Source organism: Rhinopithecus roxellana, chromosome 15 (assembly GCF_007565055.1).
Source record: "Rhinopithecus roxellana isolate Shanxi Qingling chromosome 15, ASM756505v1, whole genome shotgun sequence".
NCBI classification, from domain to species: Eukaryota; Metazoa; Chordata; class Mammalia; order Primates; family Cercopithecidae; genus Rhinopithecus; species Rhinopithecus roxellana.
The window spans coordinates 51,368,553-51,377,309 of record NC_044563.1 but is presented as its reverse complement, the minus strand read 5'-3'; the positions used below and the strand labels follow the sequence as shown (position 1 = coordinate 51,377,309).

The following is an 8,757-nucleotide window of genomic DNA, read 5'->3' as shown; positions in this document are numbered from 1 at the left end:
CCCCATGTTACTAAGCTGTCTCTCTAAGGTAATAATAAAAGCTTTCATTTGTTGTGTGCCTGATCCAGCCTACCAGATAACCTGAGACAGAAAAAAGAAACACACACACACACACACACACACACACACACACACACAAAGGGGATTCTCCAATATAAAGTCCGAAGGTCAACTACTGCAACTGCCACTCAATGTCAGAATACCCTTCACAGAGGCTTGACAAATAACTAAATGGTCACCCAGAGTTCATTAAACCCTGTACCTCTTGAAGGCAGAGATTCATCTTCTTTTATATTCTAGTACCTGTTGTGCACTCTGGTATGTAGAGTCAATGTTAATTTTTTATTTTTATTTTTTAAGATTTCAACTTTTTGAATTTTCCCCTTTTACACAAAACAAAGTAGAAGAAATCATAAAGGATTAAAACTGAAAAAGTTATTCTGTAGAACATGTATACACAAAAAAATCCAGATAGGAAGACAGGCTTATTTACAATGAAAGTAAGGTAAAATTAAGGTAGTTTTCTTATGAAATATATATTTTTTAAATCAAACATATGCTACAATAGGCACCACTGTTTACAACAATATTAAAGAGGAGAAAACAACACTTATTTAATAGGCACAGATATACCACAAGGTACAACATCAGTGCAATAAATTCACAAAACCGTATTACAGTCAGTTAATCAGTTTAAGAATTGTTCCCAAGTCAGTCACATTTTTGGCTTTCATTCCTACAGATTTCAAATACTTTAAATTTCTGGCTATCGAGAAGTTAAGAATGATTATAAGAAACTTTCCAAGGAGTTACAAAATCTTTGTAGACCAAAGGCCAACTATCATTACCTCAAGTCTGCTCTCACCAACAGCCCTTGTATTTTTCAGGGAGAAATCTCTAGGAAAAAAAGTCAGACACCAGTGTAGTCACTATCTCCCATGCCAAACCCAGGGGACTAAAATGACCAGTATTACCATAAAACGAGAATTGTGAGGTTTACCTTAAAAGGCTTATTCTGGTCTCAAAAATTAGTCAGATAAGATTATCTTCTACTGAAATGAATCTTGCCTAAACACAGAAGACTGGTATCCTTTACTGCTGGTCTTAAAGTCATAAATATGAATTTTAACCTACTGTATACTATAGCTAAAATCAGCTGAAAATCTGAAATTAAAAATATGCTAGAAATCCTAAATGCAATCTTTTGGAAGTCTGCTATTAAAAGGCCTTTAAGGATTTACTAACTTCAAGTCTAAGTGCAAAGGGACAAAAGCTTAAGCCTGTCGGACATTCCTTTTTTTGGACAAAAAGATCAAAGTTTCCTACAAATTGCTAAGCTTTGCACAAGGGAGAAACCTACACATACTAGTGGATGGAATCAGTTTCATTTTATTCCATGGGGATTCTACTCCCACAGGAAAGAAACAGAATGAGGAATGAATCTTAATTGGTCTCTTCATCGGAAGTGGTAAACTTGGTCTCTATATTCACGAAGTCAGAAAGTTTTTTATGCAGACTGTGGAAGCAGACAGTAGAATCAGCTTCCTGTAGCCACAGACCACTACCTTGTATCCAGCAAGAGCAAAGATGAACTTGAACAATTATCCAGAGTCACTTGAATTGTACTAAAGGGCAAGGTTCACCACTATAAAAAAAGAAGTTGTCTAAAAGCAAGAATTCAATTAACCCTGGGTAAGAAAAATCAAAACAAGTCATACATACTAATGAGTTGTCCATGAGGCCAACTGGTAAGAACGTACTCAACTATACAGGACATGAAGACACTATGCACAAAGCATAACTTGGCGAGCCTGCATTTCTATTAACTAAGAGCAGAGTGAGGGAGAGCAAAGAGCTACTTCTGTAACATTTTAGTATCCAGATAGTACAGCAGAAACCATTCCCAGGGGCAATGGGTGCTCCATTAATCACACTGAATAAAGCAGATGAATTATTCATTTTTCTATTATTTTTGTTTGAGACGTTGGGTTAGCTCCCTTTTGGCCATTCCAATGTACTTAGAAATGATTCCATGTTGGTTTAGTCCAGGAAGCAATAGTAAAGAAGTCACTATCAGACAGGTGAGAAGCAAGTTGTGGACTTGTTGTCCCACCTAAGCAATCTCAGTAAGGGAAATGATCATGGTCATGAAGTACATCTTAGGTTTATCTTCCTTTAGTGTGAAGAGGCATTTCCACCAACCCACAGCTCTGCATCAAGTTTTTAACTAGATTGCTGCAAATTTCATGAAATCTTTGCTGTTGTTCAGTGGTCAATTTATTGGAGCCAAAAATTCTAGGCACCAGAATGGGAACAAGGTAGTCAGCCAAATGGATCTAGATAGTAGATAATCAGAAACATCAAAGAAACCACACGCATGATGGCAGGTGGAAACCAGGCTGTTTCCCATTGGAGGACTTTATCAGCATCAGCATCACTTCTCCCCATCCTTGCAGCTGTTTTTCCAGACTTGCAGTCTCTGTAGCCAGCAGGTTGGTGATGTATTATCTCCCCCTGCCATTATCAATGAGATGCCATTTCCATGAGTGCAGGCTGCCTTCCCAGTGAACCCTCCTACCGAGACTTGCACGGCGACCACAGCACCAGAGTCAATGTTTATCGAACGGCAATTTATAACATGACAAAAACACACGAATTTGGGCTATAGAAGAATAGTCATTCAGCAGGTGAGAGTTCAAGTTTATGATGTTGAGGATTAAATGTGGGTAAATACAATATCTAGAAGAAATTATATACTGCTTTCAAACTTGAGAATAGAACCCACTGAAACAGCAATGGTATCACATAAATGTGGCAGGATGAGCCGCAGACAAGAACCCCTCAGACACCAAGTTGTAAAAGGAAAAGTCTTTATTCAGCTGGGAGCACAGGCAGACTCACATCTCCAAAAACCAAGCACACCGAGTGAGCAATTCCTGTCCCTTTTAAGGGTTCACAACTCTAAGGGGGTCTGTGTGAGAGGGTTGTGATCGATTGAGCAAGCAGGGGGTACGTGACTGGGGGCTGCACACATCAGTAATTAGAACGGAACAGAATAGGACAGGGATTTTCACAATACTTTTCCATACAATGTCTGGAATCTATAGATAACATAACCAGTTAGGTCAGGGGTTGATATTTAACCAGGCCCAGGGCGTGGCACCGGGCTGTCTGCAATTTCTGCCTTTTAGTTTTTACTTCTTCTTTCTCTGGAGGCAGAAATTGGGTATAAGACCATATGAGGGGTGGTCTCCTCCCTTAAAAATAATAGCTATGTTAATAATTAACATTTATTGAGCACTAGCTGTGTGTCAATCACTATACCAAGAACTTTAAATTATAAACACAATTAATCCTCATAACAACTCTATGAGATGCATAGTATTATCTCTGAACTCAGGGAATGTAAATAAAAGAGGTCATACAGCTAGCAAGATATAGAGCCAGGATTCAAACAAAGGCTGTCTAGCCCCAGAGCCTTCTGGCAACCACCATACTAAACACTCCTTGGGAATGCAAGCTAAGCTAATGGGATACCATGGAATTGTAGGTTATTTTATCTATTTATAGTTTTCCTATTAAATGTTTTTACACCATGAGAAAATTAGTTGGAAAGCTAAATGGTTTTTGTTTGTTTGTTTACCTGGCTGTAGAAATCAGGAAAAGTCAGGATGAAAAAGACATGCTCTAACAACTTGGAGGGGCTAGATACCAAACTGCTAGAACATGTGACATGTGCTATCACCTTTCATCGTCTCTTGCACTACAGTTGGTGCCAGTGTGATGTAGTGGTTCAGAGCTCTGGCTTTCAACTCAAATAGAGCCAAGTTCAAGTCCAGCTCTGATGCTTACTAGCCGAGTGATCTGGACAGGGCAAAGACCTTCAAATCCTTCACATATAAAATGTGCCTAGCTATAATATCTATTTACATAGGGGACACTAGAAAATTTAAACAAGATAATACATGCAAATTTTAGTACAATACCTGGAATATATTGAAATGTGCATATAAGTATTATTGCTATTAGTTCCTCTTTTACAGATGTAAAATAAGAAGGTCTAAGATATCAACCAGATGCTGAATAAAGTTTGTGTGCCTATAAGCCCAGCACTTTGGGAGTCTGAGGCGGGTGAATCACCTGAGGTTAGGAGTTTGAGACCAGCCTGACCAACATGGAGAAACCCTGTCTCTACAAAAAATACCAGACTTTCTGGGGGTGGTGGTGCATGCCTGTAACCCCAGCGACTTGGGTGGCTGAGGCAGGAGAATCGCTTGAACCCAGGAGGCAGAGGTTGTAATGAACTGAGATCACACCATTGCACTGAAGCCTGGACAACAAGAGTGAAACTCCATCTCAAAAAGAAAAAGTAGAAAGCCACAAGCTCTCCTTTGTCTTGTTTGCAAGCAATAGCAGCAAAGAGAGAATTCCCACTCTTGTAGCAGTTTCAGAAAAACAGCCATTTTGTGATGTTACAAAGCATAAGCCCTCCCTCCCTCTGTGGTCCTATGTTCAGTACTAGCACTAACCATTTGTATGCTCTAGGTGGGGTTGCCTTCTGCTCCACCTCCAGCCAGGATTAAAGAGTGTCACAAGTAGGAGGAATCTATTCCTCCAAACTTCATGTTATATAACAGAAAGTCAACTGAATAAAATAAAGTAAGCAAATAATCAACGAGCCCATATTGTTCTTTCAGGTTGATAACATTTTGCCAAAACATGCCTTCTAGTAGCTATCATTATTAAGACTTTCACTTATATGACTTTACACATGTTGGTTAAGGCTTTTCATGTGTATTACATGATGTTTTGATTTTCACTATCATCCTGTTGGTTGAGTTGCTGGGATATCAGCATTTCTCTTTTGTGATGTGGAAACTGGGGCTTCAATCACCAGCATGAATTGATCCAAATCTGGTAATCACAAGGTCAGAGAAAGAATTTTATCAAATCTTGTTTCTCACTTAAAACTCTGCCATATGTCTTACTGCTCTCAGAGTGAAATCTGATCTCCTTTCCATGAATACCTGTATGGCCTGGCTCCTGCAAACTTGTCTAATCTCATTTCAGGCAGTTTTTTTTTTTCTTTCTTTCTTTCTTTCTTTTTTTTTTTTTTTGGAGACACAGTCTCACTCTGTTACCCAGGCTAGAGTGTAGTGGTGCCATCTGGGCTAACTGCAACCTCCACTTCCTGGGTTCAAGCGATTCTCGTCCCTCAGTCTCCCAAGTAGCTGGGATTACAGGTACCCATCACCACACCTAGATAATTTTTAAAATATTTTTAGTAGAGATGGGGTTTCACCAGGTTGGCCAGGCTGATTTAGAACTCATCACCTCAAGTGATCCACCTGCCTCAGCCTCCCAAAGTGCTGGGATTACAGGTGTGAGCTGCCATGCCCTGCCCTCTGTCTGTTACTCATTATGCTCCCACAACATGGACTTTCCATTAAAGGAAGGTTGTTAGCTCTTTCCTGCATCAGGCCCTGTATGTGGTCTAAGGACACAGAGGCATCCAATCAGCAGAGCACTGGGCAGAACACACCTGGGAGGTACATCTGCAGGTAGTGGGGCATGGGCTCCATGCCTCTCGGGAGACTTCTGCTCCAGAATTCTAAGAGACTTCTTTACATTCAAAACTTGGTGTCATTGGGGAATACTAAGCTGATCATCTTCTAAGAGGTAAACATGGAACAATAAAACTTGATGAGGATTTTATTTGATAATCGTGGTGCAAATATTGAGGGAGGGCAACTAACATGATTCAGCATTTGCTACATGATGTCTTCTTAATTTTATACAAGGATTATCATAGAGGAAAATAGATTTGGTGTGATAAAAATACCTCTTCCAAGGATACACAGTTTTTAAGTGCAAGTTGGTATTGAAACCTAAGTTTATTTGGTCTACTACACATGACATTTGCCCTCTGATAGGATGACTTTATACTATGTTAAAAGAATTACTCAACTAGGGATGTTTTAATTTCCTCACAAAGGGCAAGATTGGTTCAAGATACAGGAATGGTGCTAATTTTGAAAGAGGACTTGGCAGGCTCTGTGTCTGGAGAACAAAGCTGAGAGGACTGGGAGCGAGAAGGGCCCTGACAGGAAATTAGTTTAGAGAATACATTACTTATAAGATAAAATCATGGAAAAATGGCGTTTGAGTCAAGTTGCATAACTCTACTGGCTCTAACTTATTATGCATTAACAAAAGACATTTAATAAAAGCTTTACCTCTCTTTAATTCAACTGTTTCAATCATTGAAAACAAACAGCACAATTAAATCACATCTTAAAGACTTATCATCCCAAGATAATTCATGATGGATTTTCAAAGGTTTTATGCTAATAGAATCTTCCCAAGAAATGTATATGGATAAAATATTCTGAAAAACAATGTGGAATAGATAATGTCTGGGCTTCAGAATCAAGAGATATCTATAAAGACTCATCTCATACATTTGCTAAGTAATCATAGAACATTTCACAATCTAATTTTTATTGTACTAACTGGCAAACTGGCAAATAGGTGAAATCTTAATATATATTCACAGGGCTACTGTTAAATACATTTAAATGTTTTATATCAAAATGTTGATATTTGGCTGCTTATGCATATTATAAAATGAATAAATGAATGAATGAGCATATGAGTACTTTGAGATTATTTAAAATAATCTTACCAATGTATACTTATTGGTGTTTTTTTTTTTTTTTTTTTTTTTTGCTGGAGTGCAGTGGTATGATCTCAGCTCACTGCAACCTCTGGCTCCCAGGTTCAAGTGATTTTTCAAGTGATTTTCCTGCCTCAGCCTCCTGAGTGGCTGGGACTACAGGCATGCACCACCACGCCTGGCTAATTTTTGTATTTTTAGTAGAGACGGTGTTTTGCCATGTTGGCCAGGCTGGTCTCAAACTCCTGATCTCAGGTGATCCGCCTGCCCTGGACTCCAAAAGTGCTGGGATTACAGGCATGAGTCACTGCATCCAGCAGTGTTTTTATTTCAGAACTAATTAATTTATTACTCACATTAATTCTAATTGTACTTCAATTTGCTAGAGCATAGATCACTATTGTTTAGTACTAATGGTCTTTTAAAATTACTAGGAAACAACAACATACTAATAAACATATGCTCACAAAATCTATCACCTGTCCTTATTTAATCTTTTTTAGTGGACACCAGTATGGTTTAAATCACCAAAACTTTTATTTTATACTTTTATCATAAAAACAAATTATCTTTTGCCTCATATTTTTTTCTTTTGGAACCAACTCAAGTTTCTATTAGCTTCATGATGTCTTCGGAAACGTAAAAACTTTATTTATATGCCAACTGATTTTTAAGATATCATAAAATTGTATTTCTCACTTTGCCCACATCAAATGAGATATTTTGCTTGACTGACTCAATGATTTTTTTTTAATGACCTTTTGAATTAAAAAGCAGTCAAAGACTGAACGTGATTTTCCCAGTCTGTGACTCAGGTTCCCAAGCTGAATCTGATGATACCCAGTAACAACAAAGTCTTATGCTATAGAGTAAACATCTATAATGTGAGTGTGTTGTGGGTTTGTTTGTGGATGGGATCACAAGTATCTAGAATATGAGTCAATATTTCCCATCTCTGGCACACAGAACAGACATTGCTGGTTAATTGCCAATATTCCCCTAACTCTACCTTTCAACTTCTTGACACAAAACTTGGATTATAAATTTGTCATCACTACCTTATGAAATAAAACATACCTGTATCTACCCACATGGGCTTATAGCTATAATACTTTATACTAGAGGAAAAGAGAAAGAATTATAAGTGGATGATGCAATTATTCTGGAACAACTGGATACCTAGATTGATGATAAGAGAATTAGCCAATGTTACTGATATCAAAGCCCATCATTATTTAACCAGAGAGCTTAATTTTGCATGAGGACCTGGTGGTAGTTTTAGAATGAATGCCTAGAATCCTTGCCTTCCAGATAGCCCTTTGTAAACTATGTCCACACGAGAATACACATACCTTGAATATATATTATGAAAAAAAGATACTATGATTCTGGGGATTGTTCTACTGAAGACCTGTCTTTTGAAATCCTAATTGGTTCTGGATATTAATTACTACATTCTATACAATAAAATACTTTCTCTTATCTTATTGTGTGGTATACTGGAAAAAAGTCTCAATACCCACATAAAGCTAATATTGTTTATTTATTTATTTATTTTTGCTATATACCATTCCAGGGATGCCTTGAACTCCAGAATTACCTGAATGTAAGATTTTCATATCAAAAAGCTATGGCCAATTTTATATTCATCTCTGTATTAGGAGATCCTAAATTAGGAACTAGGCTGCCCAGCAGGAGGTGAGTGGTAGGCAAGTGAGTATTACCATGCTATATGGAGGGGACAGTAGCATCCCAAACCTAGTTGAGAAAGAAGATGAAAAAATATTCAGTAAGAACTCAGGCAAACTTACAAATATAGATGACATACTTTCCATTTAATGACCTGGATAGCGCCTGTTCTCATTTTATTTCCCCCCACTTTCTGAGGCCATGTGACTGTGCCCAGAATCTGGAGCAATCCTTCACAGTACAGATCATGTTTGCAAAGAGTTAGTTGGGGTAGGACAGCTAAAAATCACATCCAAATATTACTAAATCTTATTTGATGGATATCTTAATAAAAGACTGAGAGCATAACTGGTTCTATCCTGTCTGAAAACACTATCCAATGCCCCAATTTT

At 37.9% G+C, this 8,757-nt stretch overlaps 1 pseudogene; it reads right to left on the bottom strand.

Annotated features, from left to right (window-relative positions):
- Nucleotides 1-1,951: 1,951 nt before the first annotated feature.
- On the bottom strand, nt 1,952-2,521 carry LOC104681426 (annotated as a pseudogene).
- Between the last annotated feature and the right edge of the window lie 6,236 nt (nt 2,522-8,757).